The sequence below is a fragment of the Nothoprocta perdicaria genome, unplaced genomic scaffold, assembly GCF_003342845.1.
Source record: "Nothoprocta perdicaria isolate Ctin4 unplaced genomic scaffold, notPer1 scaffold_110, whole genome shotgun sequence".
NCBI lineage: Eukaryota > Metazoa > Chordata > Aves > Tinamiformes > Tinamidae > Nothoprocta > Nothoprocta perdicaria.
In genome coordinates this window covers 727772-754235 of record NW_020454206.1, presented here as the reverse complement: position 1 = coordinate 754235, position 26464 = coordinate 727772, and the positions used below count along the sequence as shown (strand labels likewise).

Genomic DNA, 26464 nt, shown 5'->3' with positions numbered 1-26464 from the left:
CAGGGACCTTGGTCCTCCAGATCCTGGRGCCCTCCTGTGTCAGTGACACTCAAAGAGTAAAGGTGCCCCAAACCCCCCAGAGATCTGGCACCTGCAGCCTGCTACTGAACCCACAGACCATTCCATGACCTTCCACTGGTGGAGAAGCAGGACACGCCAGTACAGGATGTGGCCCTCTGACCRTTGCTGTGTGCTGCTCTCTCAAAGCCATCCAGTTTTGCACCTGGAGCGATCTGGTTGCTGTAGAAATCCTATTTTAGTTTTGGATATGGAARGGGGAGGAGAAGGCAGAAACCCGTGAGCTGTTTTGTTTGGATTTTTTCCTCAGAGCGGCGGAGCAGCGACCCATGCCAGCTGGCTGTGCAGCCGAGGGCACTGGGCAGGAGCTGCACCCCGTGCCTGGGTGCGGGCTGCTGCACGGGCTGCCTCCTTGCCAGCCCTGCCCGCTCCTGCTGCCAGCAGCAGCGTGGGGGCACGCAGGGCTGCGCCCGGGCAGTGCAGGCGCCGGGGCAGCGCTCGAGGAGGCCGCTCGCTCTGTCCCCGAGGGACAGCCACGCTGCTGAGGGGCCGCGCTTCCTCCCGTGCGCAGGTGACAGCCCTGGGCTGACACGTCCAGGTAACCTTCTGGATGCTGTTGACCCAGCCATGTTAACCCTACCTCATGCCAAAGTCTGGCTCAGACACACTCTTTTTTGGTTATATTCAGTTATTTATTGGATTAGGCAGCTGGGCGGCCTCTTCTGTTCYCTCGGTGCTTTTTGCCACCTCCTGTGTGGCACACGCAGCTCCCACCTCTCGCTGCCTCTGCTGAARAGCCCTCCTGGCTCCTTCACCCTAGTGTAGGTGCTCCTTGCACCCTGGGAGCAGGACYCGGAGCAGGGAAGCTGGGGAGAGAGAACTGGGCATCAGAGGGGTTGAGGTAGCCTGGGTCAGCCCCCACAAGCCCAGCCTCCGGCCAGGCCAGGCCCAGGCCTCCCGCACCCCACACGAGCYGTCTTCTTCGCTTGGCACATTGTGTGCACAGCCATGGGGGTGAGCTGGGGTCCKGGCAATCTGCTGGGCTCTCCAGCTGTCCCATAGGGCTGTCCGGAGCCAGAGACCCACCTGGGGATGGAGTCCCACCAAAAGCTCTGGGCCTTTCCCCTCAGCTTCCTTCGGGAGGAGTTTGGCAGCGAATAAAGTCATGGAGCAAGGAGCTGAAGCGCAGGGAGAGGATGGGATGAAGGAAGGGAGGCGAGCGGGGAGGAGAGCTGAGCAGTGCCAGGTTGGCTTGAGCCCTTCATGGGGGAGCAAGGGGCCGGGAACACGGAGGATCACCATTGTCCTCCCCAAAGAGGCGAAGAAAAGCGAAGGAGAATGCAGGAGGAAGACAAAGGACGCGGACCGTGTTGGGGGGAAGAGCGAGCCGCACGGGGACTGGAGTAGGCCGAGGTCCAACTTAATCAGAAGCGACCAAACCAAAACCAAACCAAGAAGTGCCTCAGGTTGGCGGCGCCCCCTCCCCCACCAGGCAGCGGAGCCGCTTTTCCAGCAGCCGCCTCACAATAAATTCATGGCAGCCAGGGCCGGGAAACAGGCTGCTGCAATTTAAAGGAAGCGTGGATTTGCATATTGAATTAAAATTAAGAGCTAATTATGCAAATAAATTATGACATTTGGCAGGAGAATTTGCTTCAAGATCATTTATTACGTTCTTTTTATAACAGTGCGAGCGTTTAACGGTCAAAGACAATATTTTAAAGGAAAATTAACGCAAGATTATTAACCTAAAAACAATTCCACATTAATGAGATGTATTTCTCTTCAACTTCTCACACCTGGCTGCCTATTGATGCCCAGCCAGGACTGTCTCTCAATAATTGGCATTTTTTTTTGCAGGCAAATATTGAATGAGGTGGTGAACGTTGCTTTGGACAAACTCACTCAGGAAATTTCCTTCAGGGTTTTAGCTTGCTGGTCTGTAAAGGAAAGTTGTGAAGGTCAAACATGCTTCACATTGTGCTTGGGCTGACCAAATCCGTGTGCACTTAGGAGAGGACACCAAGGCAGGTACCGATCCGCATGAGAATAAAAACTCCCCTGCTAAAATGTGCACGAGTGCTTTTTCAGGAGAGATATAAAATGAAGGTCTTAGCCGTTTGTGGCCATTAAGGAACTTGTGGCTTTTTTTTTTTTTTTTTTCCCAAGATTAGGGCTGTTAACCCTGATGTCTTGGCTCCCCTCCAGCTCAGGGAATTGCGTTTTGCCCGTCCTGCACCAGGGCTCACAGCGGGAGCTGGTGTTGCCCTCCCTGTCCGGGCATGGCCATGCCCTGAGCACTGCCCGCATGCACTAGCCACAACTGTCCCTCGGCCAGGAGGGCTTCAGCAAGGCTCCGTGCTCATTTTGGGATCGATAGGATCCTGAGGGATGCAAATGGCACCAGGATCTAAAAATGGCCTCTTCCCACATGTTCTGTGAGGAGCCTCTGGCCCAGGTTCAGCACGCACAGCCGAGGTGGCTGCCCGTGACTGTGCCGAGCTGTGTTTCTAGAGGGGCAGCTCTTGTTCCCATAGGAAAGATGCCCGGTTGTTTGGTTTGTGATGCAAAAGTGTCTAGAAAAAGAGTTTTCTCACAGAAAAGAGAAGGTGCTTGCGCTCACACTTGTGTTTTGCCTCTCTCCATGCTGTTACCATGCTAGAGCACTGGAAGGCTGCATTTACAGCCAGGGTTGTTGTGTTATGAGAGACTTATGGCCAGGAATGATGGAATGAGGAATGAATCATGAGGATCAAAGTATGCCAAAATGGTTTAAGAAGTGATAAAGTTTCTTCCTGAAAGATGTTTCTTTGCAGCTTTGACAAGGGAAACCAGGGCAATGCATGGTGCATCTTCACTCCTGTTCTGCCTCCAACCCTGGCTCTTCTCCACTGTGGTTTCCATATCTCTAGGACAGTACAGGAGGTCAGGGCTGTGGTTCTCRGTATTCCTTTTGCTGCATTTCTTTACCACTTCATCTTAAACACTCCCTCCCAGAGCCTCTTGCCTTTTTTATAATGCGGGTTTCCTGAACTTCTCCATATCCTCGCCATACTTTGAAAAGATACTATACAGAACTCAATGGGTATTTCACTTYTGAGACAGCTGGAACTGTTTTCCATGCTTTTTCTGTCTCCTTTCCCAAAGGATTTTCCTTCTCTTGAGTTCAAGGTGGAGAGGACATTCCCTGCTAAACCAGTGCTGGCGCACAGTGCACGATGGCGTACAGAGCCAACCACAGGTAACAAATTGCACTGCAATAAATGAAGGGTTTGGAGCCAGACAAAATGTGTGACATTCAAAGTTCTCAGCTCTCCTCCCTCAGAAAGGCAATCTGTGACTTCTGGACCCTCCTTAATGACCCAAAGCCGGATGGAAAATAATATTAATAATAATAAAAGAAACAAAGAAGGGGCTGGTGCATTTTTTAAATAAAGAAATTTCCCTCATCTTGCGGTTAATTTAAAAGGTTTATTTCTTGAAATGAATCCTCTTCATCAAATCTCCGATCCTTGAAAATCAGTGCAACCTGCCTCTGTGGATAATGAATTGATTTGTAATGTAAATTATATAAAACACCCTCCCCGCCAGCATTTGTGTGTGAGTGTGTTTAATCTAAAGCGTTTAAGTCTGAAAATGAGCTTCTCCATCAAAAGTCTCGATTCCATTTACATTTCTTGCATACGAGTCAATTTGTGCCTGACCCAGTCTATAAATCACTGCCAAGGAGTGCTGTGTCTGTACCTCTTCTCTTTCCCCCGGCCCCCTCCCCTCGTCCTCCCATCCTCACACATGCGATATTCCAAAAGGCATCTCCGGATACGGCCTATAAATGGCTCCCTGTTCTCCAGCCGAGCATCCGAGAGACCCTGGGCTCCGGTGGAGGAGCAATGGCAGCTCGGGCAGGCGTAAACTCTCCCTTGGTTTTTCCAGGCTCTCCATGAAGGGTCTCCTGGGAGCAGCGTCCTTTCTGTTGGTGGTTCCTGTCCAACGGGTAATGCCTTGACTAGAAACGGAGCCGCCGGCTTCAGAGCGGCAGAGGCTGAAACCAGGTCTTTTCCTGGTGTAAATCAACATGCTCCTGTAAAATCCATGGAGTGCAAATGATTTACACCATGGACGGCTTTGGCCTGGTCTTTCATTCCACAGTTCTCTGCTCATGCTGACTCTGGTGAACTGCGGTGGCYTGGGTCACACCTTCTCAGTTTGTCTCCTCAGTGCCGCAACCAGCAGGACCTAGTGACAATGTCCGGGGATTAGGGGCTCTCCTTCCTGGTCAGGCCCACACATGGCAAGTGCCTGAGGCCCCTGGGGAGGGCAAGGGGAATGAAAAGGGTGGAGTCTCCACACAGAAAGTCTGGTGACCCATCTGGGTCCTGGCTGTTGCCCAAATTTAGTGTGTTTTGGCACAGATGCACCCGAGGGCCAGCAGGCCAGGAGGCTACTCGCCCTCTCCGTTCTCCCCAGTGAAACATCAGCAGTGGCTGCTTTTCAGAGTGGTGTTTTGTGGCTAAACACAGGATGTGAATGAGATCATCAGCCCATCATGAGAGCTGGCAGGGAATTAAGAAACTCCAACACCGGGGCCAGAATCGCGTGCTCTTGGCTGATAGAATATATGCTATGGGAGAGCTGGGTTCTCGCTGGGTCTGGCAGAGGTTTGCACAGACACTGATGCAGGCGTCTTGTGCAGATGAACACTGGTGTCRTTCACTTATGACCAGGCCCCTTTCATGCTTCATTTTCCACGGTGAGACCAAGAAATGCTACTGGAATTAGAAATTAATGGAGTTACATCTGCTGAAAACAAGAAGAGGACACWTGTTTGAATAGTCCTGGAGGTATATGCAAAACTCCCATGTATAGTATTCATGAAGATTTACCAAGCAAAATTGACCAGTCCTTCCTGGATGCTCTTGCTCTTTCRTTTCCAAGAAAGATGCCTGAAAGTATTAAAAAATAAGTGTCCAGGTCTCCTGAAGAGCATGAGATCTGGACCAGGGATCACCTACCCCACTCACCTCCAACTGGTGTCCACCCATTGCAAAATCTGACCTATCCTAACCTCACCATCCACATTCTCCCTCATGGTCCCATCAGAAGCAGGTGTCATACATTGCCMCCAGGTTCCCCAAAATGGGAAAGAGGTGACATCCAGCTAAGAAYGGTGAGAAGCCAGCGTGAGCCAGAGAGGTTAATCTGCAGTGGCAGGCTTCTTGGTTCATAGACTTACAGCTGGCAAGATGTTCCCTCTGTGCCTTGGTTGTTAACCTTTGAAATACAGTTAATATTTCCTTTCCCCACTTTTTCCCTATTTAAATATAAGGTCCTTAGAGCTTATTGTGGGCTCTGTGTTGCTGTATGAATGTACAGCCCCGAGCGCAATGGGGAGCCTGACCTTGGGGGAGTCCCTAAGTGCTGCTCTAATACCAATAGCAGGAAGAGGGTTTTTTTTTTTCTCCAGATTACCCAGGAGGTTTGAGGTCAGACCTTCAGTGAAAGAAAACACAAACCTATTACCAGTTTCTGTGGGGACTAATACAATTTGCACTTCGTTAGAGAAATTCAGAGTGATTTGTACACATTAATTACTCCTTGCAGCATCCCAGCTGGATAAATATTACCTTCATTTTACAGAAAGGGTAACTAAGATGTAGAGAAGTTCATTCATTTGCCTACAACATGCCAATGGCAAAAGACAGGAATAAAAAGCAAGACAGCTGATTGTCAGTCGCTGCTCACTCTAAACCTGTGACTCSTGAATATTCTTTGCTTTTTTGGCATCCCTAGAAAGGAGGCAGCTCCTCGCTGGGCTGCGTAGCACTTGGCAGTGGTTTGGGTGTCAGAAACGGCACGTGTAACCCAGCCCGAGGGCCACTGTTGGGCACTCCAGCCAGTACAGCCCTGCAGGGGCAGGAGGAGGAAATGAAAGCGCAGTTAGCCAGAAGCAAAGGAAGTTGCCTGGATTTCCCAAACTGAATTTCCCAGACTGGGTTGGTGAACGAACTAATATTCCATGAAGGAGCATCTTTAAGGATCTATAGAATAATATAGGAAAAAAAAAAATAGTCTTTCTGTTTCAGAATGTTTTGCAACTTATCTGGATATGGTCTGTCACCAGTTTCGGGTACTGCTGTAATTCCTTTTTCTTCCATGAAAAGGAAATTCTGAAGGATTTTTATAGTTGTTGAAACTTTTCCCCTGGATTTTCTTAATGTTTCATAAAGGAGGCTCACATGGTCAGTGGAAACTCAGCATATGACCCAAAATATTTTGTGCCTTAAATAGCAAACTCTCTTGTTACCTATTTGCAGTAGATTTTTCTTGTACTAGGCTAGTTAAAAATGCTCCCTTCTCCAGCAGAAATGTCTGACCGTAGTAAAAGAGTGAACAAAAAGAAAAAACAGAATAGAAGACAAAATATGGTGCAAAATGGAATAAAAAGCCCGAGTTTGCTTTGAGTTTCTAYAATAATTTCTTTTTATGGCTATTGAAAAAAAAAAAAAGGTACTTTTAAAGCAAAAATCCTTTTTTTTCTACAAGGCCAAAAAAATGCATCCAGAAATTTTCCAACCATTTATAATTTATCACATTCCTCCTATGTGGTAATTAGAGGTACTTGATATTTCTTCGATGAAGCAGAGAGACTCAAAGGAAGAGATRAGAATGATGAAGTCCCTGTGTGAGCTTCCCAGAGGTGGTAAAATAGATTCTCCAGGTAAGATGGCCCTGAAAGTATTAAAATAACAATAGTAAGTTCCCTATGTTAATTATTCGCTGTTACATTTGAACTGGCATTCTGGAGGACGGCGTCTTTCAGTCTGAAGTCTGCAGGTGCCTGGAAGACYTTATTCTGAGGAGCACAGGAAAAGCAACAGCTTTTTGCCATTGCTACCCAGGAAATTGGGGTGAGAGAATTTTCTAGGGGTGCTAAAACTTTGTTAGAGATTTTTAGGGGTCCACTTCGTTAGGGATTTTTGAAAACCACTGCAGCAGGATAATATCATATTGATTGCTTTGTTTTTGCAGGGGAGAGGTTTTGTTTTATCTTCCCCTCCGTTACATTGTTTGACATCATTAGTTTTACCTTCATTGATATGAAATATAAAAGAAATCACCAGGGAAGAGTCTTTCTCATGTCGTTTGCAAGGCTGTCAGGACCAGCTCTCTGTGKACCAAGTGTTTCAGTCTCTGCAGAGCAGCACTGTGCCTGCACGGGATGGTGCACGTGATGGGGGGGGCTGTGGTTTTGGGATGGAGTGGTTGTTTTGGGCATGGAGTGGTTGGTTTTGGGATGCAGTGGTTGTTTTTGGGATGCAGTGGTTGGTGTGGGCTGCCCTGGGGCATTGCCCTCCATGGCACCCTCTGTTCCCATGTTCTCCCAACCTTGTGAGCCGCTTTGCCCATCCTCACCCTCTGCTCCTGACTGGCAAGGAGAGCAGGGTCTGCTCCTCAAACACAAATTCATCCTTTCTCCTCCTTCTCCTCCTTCTCCTCCTCCTCCGTCCTTCACGAATTCCTGGTGCCTGTCACCCCGCTGGCCGCTCAGAGGGTTTTAATAAARAGGGAAACCAACAGTTTATGCAAGCACAGTAGGGAGAGGAGAGGCAGCGCGGAGGGAGGGGGCCTGTTCCGCGGAGGCCAGACAATGTCCCCATATGGAGAACAGAAGGATGCCAGAGCGGCAGCATTCAGCGCGCCGGCCCTCTGTTCTCCGTGTGCCGCGCGGGCACCGCTCGCCGACGGGGCTCTTAACATAACAAGCGAGCACGGGGGAGGCCCTGCCCGCTCTCACRCAGCCGGATTCCTGCGCCCCGGCACCCCGTCTCCCGGCTACTGATCCCAGGCCRGCCGAGGCCGCATCCCGAGCGCCATCCGCCCTCACAGCTTACCCAGCAGTGCTATTGTCTCCCGGCCATTTCAATGTGAAAAGGTGCCTCTGGGTCCCTTGCTGGAAAAGATCAATAAAAGCTCAAGATAAAATATTAATATATATATGTGTATATTTTAAATATATATATGTATATATATTTGCTTATGTATATATAAAATAAATAGAACAAAGCCAACGAGCTCTTCAGGCTATCCGAGCTCTGCCTATTGTTGGGGAGGAGGGTTTTCCTCCCTCTCCTCAGCCCTAATGAAATCCCCCGCCCCAGGGCTACTCACATGGGCACGGTCTCATGGACTTTGTTTCCTTGGTCTCATGGACTTTGTTTCCTTGGTCTCATGGACTTTGTTTCCTATAGCTCTAGCAGCATAGGTGGTGACGAGGGGGAAATCTTTTATTTGTCAAGGTTACTGGTGACAGAAGCTTAGTCCTAAAGCCCTCCAAAGCTTCTTCAAAGCCCTCATCTCCTCTCTGTGTGCCAATCATTGGAGCCAAGGCTTCCCCGTGTCCTCCCTCACCAACCTGCCCCCACGGCCCTTCCATGACCTGCACACACCGAGACTGGCCGGAGCKGGAGGGGAGAAGATCCAAAACTGCTGACTTCAAATGACATTCTCCTGAAATGACACTGAGCATCTTCCAAGAGTCCAGATCCCAAGCCCAGGACTATCTGCCCACCTGCATGTATGTCCACACCCATGTACAGTCTTGATGTCCTATGTTATACTATTTAAAAGGCTGGAAAGGGCCCCAGCCCACCATGACTCAGCTCTTTCAGGCCAGCCTTGTGGCTTGTTAGCCAGGAGCTGATCCCCTCACAAGGAGCAGGACAGCAAAAACGATCCTGCTCCGTCCAGCTTGAGGAGCAGGGCCCATCTCCGCAGTGCGGAGCCGGGAGGCAGGTGCCATAGGAGAAAGGGTGGCCCAGGGCTCTGCAGCTGCCCCGGTGTGAAGGTCCCAGCTGCAGGTGTCCCGTCCCCAGCTGCAGGCCCAGCTGAGGAGCAATGCCCATGCCCAKGGGCAGGAAGCCGGGTCTGCTTCCCCTCCATCACCTGCACCAAAACCCATTTCCTTCCACGGCTGTGGCATGGAGGAGGAGACACCCCTCGCCTGGTGTCTATGTCTCTTTGCCTCCCGCTGCACACAGAAGTGCTGACGGATTTCCCTGATCACTAGCCATGCTGGCTAGTGGCTAAAGCAGTTCATTTCAAACCCTGCACAGGTATTTCTTACCATATATTATAGTGAATAATGTATCCCCAGCCATGCAGCACAAGGCTTATAAGGCTATCTCAGTATTCTGGTGACAGCTTTAAACCACTCGACCATTGACCATTCAGGTCTCATGGTTTATAGAGTCACCAGCACACCTTGACAGGGTTATAGCCTACTTATTGGTATAAAGCATGGTTAGGGATACATTATTATAGCACGTTGCTTCTGAAACAGGACCATGGGCCACTGGTGGCCTAGAGAGCCCTTACTGGTGATCTGCAAAGAGCTACGTGATGTAGACAGGCCGATTTACATCCACCTGCTGATCTGCAGTGAGCAGTTGTTGGAGCGGCCTGGGAGGCARTGCTCACTCGCAGACCTGGGGCTGGGAAGCTCAGGCAGCCCTGTGGAGAGGGGCTCTGAAGAGCCTCTTTCTGTGAAAGTGGGCCCCTGGCTCTCCTGAAGGCTTTTCTTTAATACTGAAGATCCAAAGTTCTRCGGCAATGTTGGTCTTCCATGTGCCCTCTACCATGTGCCAGTCACCTCCCAGGGGTACAAGGCTCCTACACGGTTCCTACAAGGGTAAGAAGCACTCTGAAGGCTGCTGCTTCTAGGATAAGTGGTTTACGTCCACCATTTCTAGGCCACTGTGGGTTGGCTGCAACCTCACTGTCTTGCTTATGTWCAAATGCCAGTTTGGTCTGGCTTGCTCTAAATGTACATTAACGATTACTGGAGTTAAGGTAGTTAATCACTGCTAAGGCTGAAAGCTGACTTTTCTTCTAATTCCTAGTCCCAGATTTGCAAATTTTTCCTGCCTCTCTCAGAAAAGTTCCTTCATGACTGAAATATCCAGCCTTCTTCTCCAGATTGGAGTTTTTATTATAAACTTTCAGAGGATAGCTTAAATTACCTTTGACTACAACAGACGTTTGTTCTGGTGTTTATTGCAGAGCTGGGACAATTTAACAAACAGCTCAGGTTAAAAATGTTGACCTCATGTTGCTTCCTGATATCATTTGATTTGTTAAATATTGAGCCAAATTTGGAGAAAAATTAGCTCGTTACTTTGAAAGCCCTCAGACCTGTAACTCAGCAATAATGCATCTGTGCTTTAGAATTTCTCTCCCTGCACTCCTCCTTAAGTGCTATTAAAGGAAATATTTGTTAAGGATATTTCAGTTATAGGACTGGTTAAATGGATCCATTATGGAATTACTGCATGCCAGTGTTCAGAACGCTTCTCAAACAAATGACTCATTTTCTCAGATGTTATGTTTAAGTCTTAGCGAGCTCTCGACCACAGCCCCGTTCGACATATGCCTCTTTGGTGCCTTCTTTTACTTTCCTCCATAGCCTTGATCCTGCAGAGATTTATGCCTGTGATTAACTTCAAGCATGTAAATATCCCCTCTGAGTTCAGCACTTACAGTTAGCCATCCTGGCTGGACTGGGTCTCCGCCAYGCTCCCACCGACGCTGCTGCCAGATGTGCATGCTTTGGGATGAGCCAGATGTGCAACTCTGAGCCGGGCCGGGCATCCTTGCAGGATCACATCTTACCAAGTCAGCCAGAGCACACGCTGGACAGCTTCTGTGCCGGGTTCAATTCTAATTCTGCTTTCTGCAAGCTGCAGGGGGAAGACAGCCGATGTCTGAAGGTGTAAAGTCAGTCCCAGGTGAGCAGTACTGCACACACACTGAGTGTGCCGCGAGGAAGTGGATCTGCTGCGTTCCCCAAGATGAGCTGAATGAGCAGATCACTTTCATGCCAGATCGGAGTTGGCATCATGTGAGCAARGTGTTTCTGACCCAGTACTAGGAGCCCTAAATCTGCATTTACTCKCCTGCTGAATCCAGGCCTCAGTCAGTTTAAGAGAGTGGGATGATCACTTACTTGTGCACGGTAAGCTCTGCTGCTGTGAGGCTTTAATGGGGATTTTACAAAGGAGGATAAAATCCAACAAAGGCTAGATGTGATTCAATAAGTCTTTCTATAGTCTTTTTCAGAGAAGAAGGGGAATGTTCAGGATACTTAAGACAAAATCAAATAAGGAGGCAAGCTGTTGCAGGTGCACATTTTCACTGTTGTTTCATAGCCTCTACAATATGGTACACATGGAAAGAGAGGGAGAGGGGAAACATTACTGCAAGTACATATAACAGTGCAAAATCCTTTCCAAAAGCCACCATCAAGGCAGTGCCTACATGATACTGCAAGATGTGGGATGGTATTGATGTCACAGTTGTACTGAGACATATTTGGGACAACCTGTTTGCTTTGCGTTGAGCATCTGAGCTCAGGTTTCCTCTTTGGGCACAGTGAATCCTCGAGTCCCCAGTCACATCTGTGCTTCTCTAAACCCAAACCTCCTCACAGGTCCTGATGTCCTTCTGCGTGGCCAAGTCAGGCCTAACTCCTACATAGCAAGTGGAGTCACACCAGTATCGCACTGGGAGTGCGGAGAGAAGAGCCAGACCTGTCTGAACCAAAGGACAGATAGATCATCGTGCTCATTGGAACAACCGAGAGATACACAACTAATTATATGCATAAGTGTGGGGTATTTATTACTGTAAAAGGCTCTCACAAAATTCAGAGGCTTAAGACTTACGATGGCATTAACTGCTGCTGCTGCAGAATTAATGGGCAGCCTTTTCCGCGTGCTAAAGCAGACAACAGAGGGGGATACTCTGTCATCCAGGGGTGAGAGCGGGGAATGAATGCATATACAGTACTCCCCTCTAATGCTAATGGACCCTAGCACCAAGATTAGATTTACACTCTCCCTCGACGTGTACACCAGGGAAGGCAGCTCCCCCGGGCAACCTGCCCGCTGGCGAGTGCTGCAACGCTGCTCTGTGCTCACCCTTGCTCACCACGTGCCCCACGGCAGCCAGCTGCGCTGCCCCACACCTCAGCATGCCCTGCAGGCATGGAAGGAGCAGGCACATTTCCTCTGCCCCATGGCAAGAGGGAGCAGACCTCTCACTAGTAAAGCCAGGAGCAAAGGTCTTGCTGGCAGCCAAGGCTCAAGGACTCCCAGGGCAGCTGGAAAGACCCTGGTTTCCAGAGCAGCCTTTCCTTCCTGCTCTGGCTGCATTACAATTCCTGCCACAAGGAGAGAGTGACCACGGGCCTGCTGAAGAACTCCCTGCAAATAATTCACACCAACTTGTTTAAAGGAGCAAATGGGTTTAATTATTAGTTACAATCTTGTCAATAATTATCACCCCATCTGTGGGTAATAAATGGCAGCTTCTCACAGACTGCATCATTAGAGTTTAAGGACACCAATGGGGTGCATTAAAATGCTGAGGAAAGCATTGATCTGGTGTAAAAATGCTCTTTACAAATTAGAGGCACGGGTCAAGCCCGCCGAGGAGTCCTCCCTCTTTCCACCCCATGCCAGCCTGTCCTCTCCTCGTGCAGCCCACCCTGCCGGCGCAGGGGTGGCCAAGTGTAAACTTGGGGTTTACACAAAGAGAGCTTTGGAATAACCAAGGACCCGGTGTAAAGCTGCATCGTGGTCACCCACGCTGCTTCATTCCCACATGGGAGCTGGCCGGGACATCTTCACAGCAGTTTTAGCCAAGGGGCAGGACAAGGGGGAGCAGGGAGGCAGCACTGCCCCAAATGTGGCTACTTCTGGGGTGGCAAAGCATCACTCATCACACAGCAGGGCTCCTCAGACGAGAAAGGATAACTCCTTTTTTTTCTTCTTCTTCTTTTTTTTCCCCTATTTGATCTGCCGGCTGGAATATAGGCCGGCAGAATGTAATTATCCAGGTTGGAATTTGGCCAAGATGCTGGGGCTAACAGCCCTACTGTTTCAAAATATGCCACAGTACCCTAAATGATCACATCTTACAGGATTTGATTTTGCATTTCATCCAAGGCGACGTTAGGAAGGAAAGTTGATGAGTAGGATAAGCACAAGGGAGGCCCATAGATCCCTATGTCTGCTGAAAGTTCAGCCCAGGGTGGCTCCCCAAAATTGTCGTTTTCTGTGCAAAGAAAGTGAACATTTTTATTCCCTTTGCAAATTCTCTGCAAGTAGCTTCAGTTTTTCAACAACAACAACAAAAAAAAACACCAGCTTTCAGAGGGCGAAATATGAACTAAACAAGGCATTTCCATCCGAGAAAAAAATAAAGAAAAAGAAAAAAACAGGAAAGAGGCATTTCTTTCCTGTACAAAAGTAGATGGACTTTTGTTTTGTTTTGTTTTGTTTTGATTCAGCCTGTTAGGGCAGACAGAGGATTAAGATAGCTAATGGACAGTCTATATTGGCAAACAAAAGTATCAGTAAATGACTCTTTGCCTGTACGAGTGGCAAACTCTCCATTAAAAAGAGAGCCACATTGACAGAGACAAACTGGAGCACAACTGAGCCACAGAGCAAACAACCCTCTGCCGGGGTGCAGACACAGCTATGTGAAGCGCCCAGCCCCTGACGTTTGCAGCCAATCCTCCCTGCTATTAAATAGCTCCAAATGGTCGCCGCTGTTTTGAATGCTATGCAAATATTGGCAGAATGATGCAGACTCTGTCTTAAAGTATCTCAGAAAAAAAAAAAAAAAAGCAACAACCAACCTTTGTGGATGGCATCATCAGGACCAGCAGTCTCCTTTTCCCTCCATGGATAAAGTTTATTTGYGGGATATATTGTGTTTTTAGCTGACTCAGGTTGTTTGCTAGCCCGGGCTGGATTTGGCCAATCCTCCCAAATGAGAAATAAAAGGGGAAAAGGTAATTTTGAAAAGTCGAAATGCTTCATTCCGTATTTTGGAAAAAATCATAATTGATTTTTCATGCTGAAATGGTCTTCTCATTATGACACGTAACTGCTTTTTTAACAAGGACAAYGGCCATCTGTAAATAATGCGTCTCATTCAGCCTGGAAAAACTGCGGTGGCTTCGCATTTCACCAAAATAGCTAGAAAACACTGCATTTTAGGTTAACCTGGGAAAAACAAAACCGCCTGAACGTTCAGTGGGATAAGGGAATAAGGGATAAGGCCGCTGCCGCAGCCCTGCTCYGAGCAGAGCCCTCACAGCCTTCCTCATTGCCACCTTCCTCATCGTCGCCCGCCTGCAAAAGCTGCTCCCGTTGGAGCGCGGCAGCCGCAGGAGGGACAGCGCTTCCACAGGGAATATCTGACCCCGCTGCCGGGAGCCTGGATGAGAGCAGCATCGGGAGCCCTGGCGGCTGCTTGGCCTCCCTTCCCTCCACACTTGTTGAAAATCTCAACCTCCTGCTCGGCCTCCTGTTCACAAAAATCTATCGTGAGCTGCACCGCTCCCGACATTGCCCAGCCTCTGTCTGCCTTCCATAGCATCCTTCTCTGGGGCTATGGCAAAACCAAAAAAACAGAAACTAAAGTGAAATGCAGGAAACACCAAGTTCCTTTTTTTTTCACTTTTTTTAGCCATTTGTGCTTTACTTTATTTCTGAACAACAACAGCCTGTGCTTTCTTGAAAATGTAAGTGAATACTAAAGAACAGCACAAGTTTTAGAAAGACTAAACCTCTGGCAATCTGCACTGGAAAGAAATCATACCCATGTGGTAATGCACAATACACAGCCAGGTCTATATCAGAACTGGAGCTGGCACTGCACAAATAAAGTAATAAAGTTCTACAAGAGAAGCTTCCCATCTTATTCACAGTACCTAATTTTCCTTTTTTTTTTCTTTTTTTCTTTTCTAAAAAAATACCGTAAGACTTAATTGACCAATTCCTTGCCACAGAAAGGTTGCAAACACACTTGCTTGAAGATATGTCCTGACTGACTTGGAAAATCCTTAAAATAAATCAGGACTGATTCACTGAGTTAATACAGGGAGCGGGGGGCCTGGCCAAGGTACACCAACACTAATGAGAACATGCTGAGTCCACTCCCACTGATTTTGCACCTTCCTCCACTTCACTTGTGYGAAATTCCCAGCAGATCACTTTACCATGAGGAATGTGCAGCAAAACAGCATACACCAAACGAGCACGGGAGAAAATCCACCAAAAGCCTATTTGTAAAATTCCCTGGACAAACGTTTTCATCGGAGACTGGACCCCAAGAATGACTGGAGCACCCAGCCGGGGGTCGGAGACGTTGCAGGTCCCTTCAACACGGAGGCAGCAGGAACCCGCAGAGCTGGCATCTGAGCGCGCTGATCCGGAGAATCCGCGGATCTCCATCCGGGAGCCGTGTCGTTGCCCTGCAGTCCAAGATCCTAACCTGGTGCATGCCACTGTACGAGCATCTCTGCTTACATATTTAATGCAGCCACACACGCTCTCACAATGTATGTGCTTATGGCCCCGTATTCACAATGAACTGTTTATGGCCAAGCTATAATGAAAGAGTTTTCACTGAAATTATTCAGTGAGTGACTTCAAACAATGAAGACGTTGCAGGAAATGGCGATTGGCTCCGGAGCAATCCGCAAGCAGAAAAGGAGGCAAAAGCAGTTGAATAAATGGGTGGCTATGAATTACTCATTTGGCTGCATAATCTTATTGTGGTCCCAATTCAGCAAATGCCTAAATACCCACTTCCCATTAGAGGATGAATAGTCCCATTGATTCAAGAGGGTTATTTTCTCTGGCTTCCATGGGGCAACTCAAATACTTAAATTTAAGCAAGTGCTTAAAGTGTTTTGCTGAATCAGGAGGTATGTCCACACTGTATATACCTGTGTTATACAGAAGGTCAGATTAGCTGATCAAAGAGTCCTTTATGGTCTTAAGATCTATAAATCTATGAATATAACCAGCCTTTGCTGGAATTGCTTCTCCATAACCTTCCTGAGCACTGAAATTCATCCACACCCCAAAAATATTAATAAAACACTCTGTACTTAACTCTTTTCATATTATACTAAGTACGCCACTAAATAAACCTTTTAATATTCCAGTATATTTTGCAATGAACATTTTCCTGGTACGCTAGAGCGATTCCTCCTTTTGTGCCATCCAGAACACAATCCCCATGAAATACTGCAGTAAACATTTCTCTGAGTACTACAGCAAACACTACCAGCATTAGCAGATTAACCATTCCACTGAGCGCCATATTAAGCACACGTTTAAATACTGAGAAAAGACATATAGCCTCCTCTTCCCACTGCGCCTCGTTACCCTGCCGAGATCCATATTTTTCTGTGCATGGAGCTGACTAGCCCTGTGCATACCTGCCTTCCCTCCCCTCCTTAGACTTCTCCCGCTCTCCTTCTCCTCCTGGTTTTGTCCATCCTGAAAGGATTCTTCTGGCTTGGGGATTTTGTCATGGGGAGGAGAGGGGGAGTAGGGGAGGGCAGAGGATTTGGCATTCTGTTCGACCACAAAATCAACAAAAAATCGATACTGCTTCTCGCTCTCTCTTAGCTTTGCTGAGGTCTGTTGATGGAGAGAAATGGGTTATCTGCGCRTTCCCCCTCCCCGGACCAAAAGAAATAAGCAATGCTTTGAAGTAGCAGGTCTTGACTGGTGTAATTTGGAGTTATAAAGCRTTGTTTGGGTTTTACAGGTGTACTTTAATGTCACTGAAATTACCATGCTCAAAGCCATCAACAGATTCATCTTCAGCAAGTGTTTAAGAGCCATTGACTCGTCTCTTGTTGCTGACAAACCATCTAGATTCAACCCATGGTTCTATTCAGCTTTTCTCCTTTCCCTCTCTCCCTCTCTCTCTTTCTCTCTCTTTTTTCCTCCTTTTTTTTTTTTTTTTTTTTTTTTTTTTTACTAGCAATTTGATGTTTGATCATTTGAGGCAATGAGGCGGAGGGTAATTTACGTTATCAGGGAGGTATGAGGGGTGCCGGGAACCCAGACGCAAGGCCCATTCGCCTGCTAAAGCGCCATCGTAATGTAATGAGACTCCAGTCAAGTGCAGCTAGTAATGGAGAGGAACATTTCCCATTCATCTGCCTACCTGAGACTCCGCAGAACACGACAATAACTTTGACACGGGAGGAGTGGGGGGGAAGGCAGAGGGGGCTGAGCCTCCACGGCACGGCTGTCCCTGCCACATGGGGAACATGGGGAGGCCTCRTCCCTCAGGCAGGTCAGGGAATCACATTAGCACCTCTGAGGAGGCCTCACAACAGGCTGAGCTGGTGCCCAACCCTCCCTGGGTGAGGGCCTCTCCTCTCAGACCAACACCAGGTCTGCAGGTAGCCCCAGCTGAGCTCTGCAAGGGACCCCTCTCCGGGGCTGCTCAGCTGCAGCTCCCCGAGGGGAGCACCCAACTTGTGCACATCCAGCTTTGATAGGATCTGATGCACCAGGTCCAACTGCAGGTACCTGGCAGAAACTGAGAGAAAGGAGGAAAACCGTTTTCCTAAAATGTTCCAAGGCCATTTCACACTAACAGCTTTCTCAGAGTAYTTTTCCTTTGATCCTCCCCTAGCTAATTCCCTCACTTACTTGCAAGTGTTGCTCCCTACTGCAAAACCGGACTTTTGAGCAGCCCCTTCCATTTATCCTCAGTTGTGGCAAGCAGGACATGAGCACTGTGCAGTAACTTACGACAACACCCGCAAGCCCAACCACAATGACACACATGTTCAGCTTTGCACAGGCAACCCTGCTATGCTGCACACCTTGTTTGCAAGCTGAGGGTTATTACAGCCCAGGGAAACCCCATCGATGGAGACAGATCTCCTGGCACGAAGACCTCCTTGTATGTCAACGGATGTAGGTGGCAGGGGCAAGACGCAGGGGCAGGAGAGATTAATTTCCCTCACCAACCCACCCCGAGCTTGCCATTTGTTCCCAGAGCTCAGCCTGAGAAAGCACAAGGGAGAGACAGAGCAAGGGAAAACGAGGGGGAGACCTCAGCTCCCCGCTCCAGCCYTTACCAAATTCCAGCCGCATGGACCTTTCCAATTATATCCGTGTTTGAAAGGCTGCTGTCAGGACGGGCGTCGCAGAGCAGTAATGAACCGACGATTAATTGGCAGTTGGCTCAGCCAGCGCGCGAGGCTCTCCGGCTCGCTGCGAGCGCGGGCGAAATATGACCAYGTCAGCAAGTGCCAGCCCGCGCCGGGCTTACCAGGAATAAAGGGTCCTCTCTGCTGCCCCGGCGCCCACTGCTGCCTTYGGGAGCTGCTCCCCTGCTTTCCCAAGGCAAGGGCAGCTCTGCGGCCATCACGGGATCCTGCGCCCTTCCAAAACTCTAAAGCAAATGCCACAGATCTTGAACGGGTGCTTAGAGTAAATGTCTCATTCTCAGTGCTCAAGTCAGAAGCACTGTTTTGAGGATGAGGTGGGGGCTGCGGGGATGGGACTGGCCCTGGGTTGCAAGTGACAACTTTTGCAGAAAAACACCTGCAAAATTATCTGACCGCTCGTGTCTGTAGCTTGCGAAACATTACCGAGGGTTCTGGTTAGTACTGCTCATGTGAACTCTGGTAATGTCTGTGCAAACACACATCAAACTGCCCTCCCGTGGCACAGACTTCCACAGGCCAGCGATTATTTTCTGTATAAATATAGCATGTAAGGACTGCAAGCACAAGTGAGTCCATCCACACTTCTGTATCAACCCACCAAATCYGCACACCTCATTTTCTTTCTTTATTCTCACAAAAGAAGTGAGATCCAGGCATGAGCCACTAGCAATTAGAAACTTGGGATGACTAACCTTAACAAGATAAATTCTGTAACTGTCCCAAGTAGAGCACCCAAGATCACTGGGCACTTTTGATAATCTAGGTTCAGGAAGGTTGTAATTAATTCTGCTGCTAAGCAAGAGAGAAGGACCTAGAGCAAGGCAATAGCCTTTGATGGATGGGTGTCAAATGTGCAGGGCATTCCAGGTGTGCATGCCACAGCTTCTCTTTAGATTACCTATGTCTGTAACATATATTTCACAACTCTTATTCATAAGAGATCTCGGATTTTGGACCTGAAAGACCAGTGCACTCATCTCCTCTTGGGCGTGAACTTCTAGACCTTCAAAGGACTGATCAGCAGTATGAAAATCAGCTGAGAATGACTCTACCTGGATTTAGAAACCAAACACTGCACCATTCCTGTTGAAATTGCATAAAATCCCAACACCTGCCATCTTCACTGTGGCATGCCCGTGCAGCCTGTGCATTCTCATATCTTGTCATTGTTACCCTTTTAGTCTATATATCACACAAAGCTTCCCTCTTTTTGCCAAAGCTCTTACWGCACCAGATCCTGCCGACAATCCCAGGTCTCTGTCACTGGTATCGGCTTTACCCTTGCGGAGAGCCAAACATAAATCCATTAGTAGACCAGGATGAGGCCAGGATGCAATCCTTGCAGCAGTTGTCATCCATTGCCTTGGAAATCCCACACACTCTATATTAAAGCTCAGAAAACTGCACGTCTCTCACAGCAAGACCCCCTGGCCTTGCAGAATTCAGGTCTGCCTAGCCCAGGACATGCTCACAGCTTCAAGGCAGGATGCCCAACGCAGGAACCCACCTCTGCCACTGCACAACCATGGTCTGGTTTCTAAGGTGACATTTCCCCAGGCACTGCTGGCACTCACCTCTTCTACAGAGAAGGGACAGGATAGCTGAGAGGTATTCTTCCTTGGGACACTTTTTCATTGTAAATTGAACTTCTGAGCTGTCTCGAACATCTTGTGAATTCCTGACAGTTTCAGCAACTGGCATTGCTAAAAGAAAAAAAAATCCTTACAAAAATCCATTCTTGAAAAATAGTCACAATCTCTTTTAACATTTTTCAAAAATGTCCCTCTCATCTTTTGATTCAGAATGACATTTTTCTCTCTAAATTTATTTGGATGCTATTACACACTGTTTACAAAGTTCAGCTACCAAAGGCAGCATTTGTCTTCACATTGAACAAGACATTTTGTTCAATCAGAATGAGGGTTTTCTTTCTCCCACATCCTCTTGATTTACAAAACAAAAACGTTTCAGGAGAACTAAAACTAAGTTATGGTCCTCTGTGTGTGACTTTGAAACTGCCTTTGACTTCTAGATCTAGATCTATTTTGCACAGTTACAGTATGAACCTAACTCCATTTTATCAGTGCAGCTCTTGGGTGCTCACACAAATTACCAGTCAGTTTCTGAGCAGAAAATCACATTCCTGGCTGGAGAAATTTGCAGAACAAAAGAGAGACAAAAAGATATAGAGAGGTGGCAGCCACTTGGGCGAGTGCTCAGGCGGTCTGAGGTCTATCTTAGCAAATAAGGGTTATTTCTGCTGTAACTCCTCAGGAACTCTGGCTGTGCTTTATCTGGGTTCTGTCATGCCAGGGAGAGAGAGGGTAGGATGACACAGAGCGGGTATCACCCCTCATCCTGCTTCATTTTGAGCTGTGGAGCTCTACAGCCATCATCACAAATGCATTTTTACCACGTAGCCCCTGCCATCAGAGCATGAGAGTTCAGGTACTGCGAGGCCGCTCGTTTCAGTGCTGCCCTTGCTCCCCCTCTCAGTACTCTCATGGACAGCTCTGCCCTGTCTCTTGCTGGTGGATGACCATCTGCTCATGTGCGATTCTTAAAAAATAATTAAAAATTCCTTAAAAAAATTCCTAAAATAGCTTTCCAAGGAGGGTGCCTTCCCGGCCATGTTTCCTGCCTGCGGAGCCCACATGGGCCTACCTCTCTCAGAGAGCAGCTTGGGGCTCTCCACGGCCCTTCCTGCTCCGCCACTGAACTTCCCTCTGTCTTGGCTGCCTCCCTTGGGAGCTCTTCCTAGGGAAGTGCCAGGCCAGCTCAGCGACTTCGGCACTGCGCACTAACGCCGCTTAGCAGGCGATCCTAATTGCTCTGTGTCCACATGAAACCCAAGTGCAGCCCTCCGAAAGCCGAGGGCTCCTTTGCAAAGGAGCCCTGAGCCCTTTAAGGAGGAGAAAGARCAGAAATCAATTGTCTGCTGCCTTCCTCGCCGGGCCCCCCTCTCCCCCTCCTCCATCACCACCACCACCACACACGCACCCTATTCACCCTGCTGGAAGGTGACATTTGCTATTAACCTTATATTGGGCCATTTTGTAAATCAATGTCACTTACATTTAATAACAAGTGTAATCAAAGGAATTATGCAAATTTAATTTGATGCTTCTTGAATTATGCAAATCTGCACCACATATAATGGCTTCTGACATGTGCCCAGTTGGAGAACGTTCCATTACCTCCTCTCTTATTACCCCTATTATTATTTTTATTTTTTTATCCTGTGGTGGGGGGGGAGGGAGAAGGGAGGGAGCAGCGGTTAGGCTTGGAGGCAGGGGGGACAAGTGAGAGCAGGAGGGGGAAGAGAAGGGAAAGAAGAGGGGTTGTGGAGGAAAGCACTCCTTTGCCTGCATTTTGAGTAGAAAAGCCTCCTGAAGGCATTTCTGTTATTGTTATTGCAGAGCAAGGAGAGCGGGCAGGGGGGAGGAATGGGGATGGGGGGAATCATTTCCCATGAATGGCTTTGCAGGCAATAATACTATAAGCCTCTGATTCTAAATTACTGCCCTTCCAGTCCTATCTTCACTGCAGTATTACTCTCCTTGGCCTCCTCTTCCTGAATTACCAGGCGAGCTGGGGGGAGGGTGAGCAAAGCAGAGAGCTGGACCCATAGAGTGGAAAAAAAAAAAAAAAAACAGAACGAGTGGATAAAAAAGGGGGGTTTTATTCCATGGCCAGCCCTGGTACCTTGGTGTCCTCCTCATCCCTCCAGCTAGGCCCCAGGGAAATGATTGCTCTTTCCCTCTGGGGCTTTCCCATGACTTCCTTGCTTCTTTACAGGTGATCTCAGGACTGTGGCACTGGGACACTGCGTGGATGTGCCACAACCTGATGTGTTATCTCAGAAAAAACGTGCATCCACCCACAACAGCACACCAGATTTCTTACCTTCCAAGGACTTCATTCCGTGTCTCTTCTTTCTTCATTCTTTGGTTCATTCTTGGACTCCTTCTCCACCACTTTGGCTTGTCAAAGACAGGGTAAGAGAATTTGGTAAGTGAAGAGTGGATCTGAAAGACAGGCAGTGATGGTGGTTCAGCATGTTATACTGGACCRTGGGTTCCACAGCAACTGAGGAGTGACCCTTGCTATGATAAATTACACAGTGCCACCTCGGGCAAGACTAGTGCCATCCCCAAGTCTTGGTATCCTCACATCTGTRCAAGACCAATAAAAAAATGGATCTGTCTTTTGGAAGCAGGAGACAAAAGGCATCTGTGAAGATGTGTGCTCCTCTAATGTGAACTAATACACAATATAAGAGTCAAAATCAGCATGGCTCCATCATTTACAGAAGTAAATAATCTTTTACAGTAAGTAAATAATATCAGATTCTCTTTTCTCTAAATTTGACAAGTGAAATGTAGTGCAGGATTTCTACACTTCCCATTCTGGAGCTTCAGCCCCTAAATAAGACAGTCTACATCCTGTGAACCACTAATGGTGAGTTTTAGAATTTACTCTTTCCATATTTCCTTCCAAAATTTTCCAAGAACTTTTTTTTTCCACTGTGAAGCTAAATATTTCAGCTTTATTACAAAACCCTAGAAAACTGCAGTTTCTTTTAATGGAAGATCCATTTCCAGAAGCACACTTGTAGACACGGCAGTGATTGGGGGCCACCCTGACACCAGGCGCGGTGCAGACAGAGCAATATGATGGTCCCCATCAGGAAGTGCTGCAGTCAAGGCCTTGCTGTGGCAGGTGCCTCCTTCATGCAGCCCTTGGGCCAGAAGATACTCCTGGGAAAGCGGGTTGATAAGCGTACGGAACTGAAGTTCTCTCTGATGTTCAGCCTGCTGAGGTCAATGGAGGCACCAAGCAGCCCGTAGGGTCCTATTCCCAGATTCCAGAGGTGTGTAACAGATGGAAGTGCCTCTCCTGCAGAGAGATCTCTGCACACAACATGCTCCCTCATCGTTGGTGGGTTTAGGTTTATCTCTGCATGGAGCTGCTCAGAGAGACATGTCTCTCAACAACTCCTACTGTGGAAATTTCAGGCTAAAAGTGTGCACCTTGGAGTGCTTCAAGAATAGATGTCCCAAATGGCCCAGCGTGAGGGGAAAATGTCCTGACACCTACACTACAGCCAGCAGCAACAGGCACGGAGCCAAATGACAGTATGTCTGGGACTGCTGCTGTCTGAGTGTTTGTAGCACTGGACCAGCTTKTTCATGATTCCTTTGCCCAGTGCACTGGCGTGGCATAACACTAAACCWGAAACCTGTCTATCCTTTCTCCATGAGTTTTAAACCTTCCTTTGCTTCAGCACGGTGAATACACAGCCATAAAGCCCTCTGCACCATGGAACAACATGGAGGTCCACCAGCTTTTGTACGGGCTACTTTGCTCRCAGCTTGGTAGTCACTGTTCTGGGAGTTTTTCTAAGTCACTCCCCAGGAACAGAGGGATCACTCACTGCTGACATTAGCCTCTACCCTGAGAGGGAATACTGTCTGCTTCCAATGAACCCCACACAGATCTCCAATCAAGGATAAAGAGGGTAAAGAGGTTTGACCTCCCTCATATCCTGTGGCTGCATTCCTCAGGAATGGGCAAGCGCATGAAAAAAAGAAGCTGTCTGAAATGGTATAGGCCTATTCCTTTGCTGATGCAGTTTTTCTTGCCTGTTTCTTTCCCGTCACCCTCTAAAGAAGGGAGTTCAGACCTCCTTCCCCCGTCCCAAATCAACATTAGACACATGTGCCCCATCTACAGCATCGCAGACAGGGAGGGGCAGCAAAATCTTTGTGCTAGGTGAAGAATTATCAACAGCCCCTGCTCAGAGGTCTTGTCACATGCTCCTGGGTGCAAACATCACAGGACACTGATACAAACCAGGACTCGCTGCTCCCGGTGTGGTGCTCCTCGGTATCGCAACACCAGTTGGAGGATGATATGTAAAAGAGCAGCCAGAGGGGCCTAAGGTGGTAATTCTGTCTGGGAGAGGGAACTTGTTTTTTAGAGCTCAGGGACTGATGTAGGTTGATTCTGAAATGGGCAGTGTAAAGTTGCTAAGCTTGGGCTGAAGACCCTTTTCCCATTGCTAGGACAGGGGATTTGTTTGGCCTGGAATCTGCCAGGGCCATGCCGGGGTTCCCCAGGGTAAATAAATAGAGTAGGGAAGTGCCTTTGGATACTATAATTGACACAAGGGCTCTAAAATGGGCCATTCCCAGCGGGAGGCCCTGCTGCTTGAAGTTTCCTTGTTCTCCCATTCCCTGGAAATCACAGGTCATCGTTTGTAGCCTCCTCCTCCCCACTAAAACTGTAATCAGTTAAGAGGCCATAAAAATGCTGAAGACTGAAGCTCGGAAAGGCTGGGAAACTGATCCCATGAGAAAGGAAGCACACTGGCAAAATAACCGTGAAGTGCCCCAGGAAACAGTTCACAGGCAGGCAGCTGGGGAGGTGGCAGGAGAAGAGCTCCTGGAGGAATACGGTGAGGGTTTCCCCATCCTTCCCCATGCAGTGTCCCACGTGGACACCAGAGCTCTGCCCACCGTTCAGTTACCTTATCTGCTGGAATAAACACGTTTCTGCAGAGCTGGCTGGCCYGGGGACATGCCCTTGTGGTGGTTCCCCAGGCAAATAGATGAGGTGGTTACTGGGAGGAAAGCTCCAGTTTACTCACTGAGCGTCCAGATGATGCCCTGGGCTCTCTGCAACTCTTCTTCTTTTCCGGTAGAGTGGGTCTTACTCCAGCACGCAGGAGCAAGACAAGAGGAAACACAGGTAAATGCCACGTAAAAAACCACGGATAGATCACCATATCTTTTATGATAACTGAATAATATATTTTGTTATTATGCTTTTTGATGGTTTTGAGGTTATGACAGACATATTTCAATTACTGCAAACAGCTACAGTAGAGTTCCTTATTCAGAAAAAAATAGTTTGAGGACGAATATTGTCTTTCTATAAATGCAACTGGGATTTGTGTGCATAGAGTCTCCCAGTGTTTATTTTAAGCTGGCAGGCATCTGATGAAATGTAGAAGCAGCAAAGAAAAGTGGAGATCTGAGGGAGTCATTCTCTTTTGGAGCACCTTCCTCCCAATACCCCAAAAGATTCAGCAAAACCTGCTGTAGTGAAACTCTGCAGTTTGCTTTCCACGTTGAGCTGACACATGAGTTAATGACAGTAAGAACACTTGATCTTTTTTTTTTTCTTCACATCCATCTGTTAAATAGGGGGAAAAAAACAAGTGGCCTCATAGAGAACTCCCTCTCTCTGCTGATGTCCTTGCTGTCTACTTCCCATGAACTGCTCCAAAAGTCAGTCACCCTGCTCCGACTCCTTGCACATCCCTCCCGACCTGACTCGGATCAGACCATGGTGGTCTTTGCCGCACGTAGCTGGCCGCTGGGATGCTGAAGTGTTGCAGGAGCTGCCTTGAGCACTGCCATGGGAAGCCCTGCCTGGCTCTGGGCACTGCCTGGAGCACAGAGGAGCAAGTGCCATGATCCTGTTAACATCCATGGAGCCACTCACAGGGCTGAGCCTCACTCCACCTGCTCCTGCATGCAGAAAGCATGGAGATCTCTCTCTCCATCATCCCCTTTTCCTCCTGCAAATTTCTGTTTGCAGAAACCCCAATCAGGTTATGCTTTATCCTGAGGCAGTTCAGCAGGGACCCTGATCCTCTCCCTTTACACCCTTTCCAAGAAGCTAATTCTTGGCATGGCAGGGAGAGAGATTATTTGATCTTTATTAATTTATTGAAGGGAAGGAAGAGAGTGGAAATTGCAATGAAAGGGACAGCCAGCAAGATGGCAAGGAAGAGAGGTTAAAAATGAAGTCATCATCTAATTGGCCCGCAGTGAATTATTCACATGTATAATCTTTTTTAAAAAAAAAATCAGCACAAGGCAATGCAAGTAAATGCTGTTCATGTTTAAAAGTCATTTCCATAAGTAAGTGCAATTTCTCTACTGTTTGCCCCTGTTTAATGAAGTGAAATCTTGTTTGCATTCCTCCCAATTTCCCAACGAAAGGCGCCCAAGCGTTTGCACCAAAATTACTCGGCCCAAATTAAAACCCTCCAACACTTCAAAAAAAGAGAGAGAGAAGGGGGGAAAAATCAGACTTATTTTTAAAATGCCTTAAGTGCATCCCAGCATCCTAATTTATTTTTAGACACTCGTTATTAAGAGTAGTAGTAAGTTTCCCCTTCTCTCTCGCTCTCTCTCTTATTTAAATGAACTTAATGGCAATAGATGCAAATGTCTGGAAGAGGAAAATAGTTAACATTTATTTATTCTTACTGTTGTCTCTTCCCTGGCTGGTGTCATTAGAACAGTTCGTTGCATCCCATTCGCTCCCATTAGCTCTGCTATCAGAGCCACCCAGCACGACTCCAGCACG

General features: G+C 47.9%; 1 long non-coding RNA gene across 1 annotated transcript; it reads right to left on the bottom strand.

Moving 5' to 3' along the window:
- Positions 1-10674: 10674 nt before the first annotated feature.
- LOC112956716 lies at positions 10675-22099 on the bottom strand. Its single transcript, XR_003251089.1, has 3 exons — positions 21986-22099; positions 19654-19782; positions 10675-10754 (listed from the first exon to the last, which is right to left on the bottom strand). It is a non-coding gene; the product is annotated as an uncharacterized LOC112956716 (long non-coding RNA).
- Positions 22100-26464: the final 4365 nt, after the last annotated feature.